Source organism: Thermobia domestica, chromosome 10 (genome assembly GCF_964235325.1).
Source record: "Thermobia domestica chromosome 10, izTheDome1.hap1.1, whole genome shotgun sequence".
Classification (NCBI taxonomy): Eukaryota; Metazoa; Arthropoda; class Insecta; order Zygentoma; family Lepismatidae; genus Thermobia; species Thermobia domestica.
In genome coordinates this window covers 233,423,291-233,424,109 of record NC_137463.1, presented here as the reverse complement: position 1 = coordinate 233,424,109, position 819 = coordinate 233,423,291, and positions in this window count along the sequence as shown.

The window sequence follows — 819 nt, the reverse complement described above, 5'->3', positions numbered from 1 at the left end:
GCAATGTCTTTTGGTTTTAATCAGGGTCTAATGCCTAAGCGAAACACGAAATTATCTAGAATACTACAAAATATGAGAGAAATTTTTAGTCATTTTGTAAATTTGGACCCATCATACGTACCTGTTACTACCGAGATATCTAAATGGTTCTTTTGCGAAAATATTTCGTGGTAGAGGCAGTGGATTCACCGCTGATGTTATTTTTTTACTAATCCTGTTTCTTGTGTTTTTGGTTTAAGTTTTCATTACAATTTTTTTATCCAAAAATATGCGTATTTCCTTCTATTATTCTCAGGAAATTGTTTCACATACAAATTGGGTACAAGGAACTCACGATTTGCGCTTATTTGAAAATTATGTCCCGCTTATGCTTACCCAAAGTTGCGACCCTAAACTTCGTTCTAATTTAGTTTCTGTTGCATGTGCCAGCGATTCGTATGCAAGATATATATATATATATATATATATATATATATATATATATATACGAGGGTCACTAGCGGATCCAGAAGGATCGTTTCGGAGTGGGGGGGCGTTTCGCTACCTTACGGTGACGTGAGTTTATATTCGCAAGAATGGGATGCATACGAATCCGGACCTGAAGGGGTTGGGGGTGTAAACCTGATTCCCAGATTTCATTCTGGGACCCGAATTTGTATTTTCTTTTTTTTTTTTTTTTTTTTTTTTTCTAAATGAAAGTACAGAGTTAGCAGAAATGATTCCCTAGTTTTGAAAAGTATTACACGTACACACATGAAACATATATGAAAAGAACCACAAACTCACCAAGTTTGTATTGTGTAAAGTTTGGCACATCCC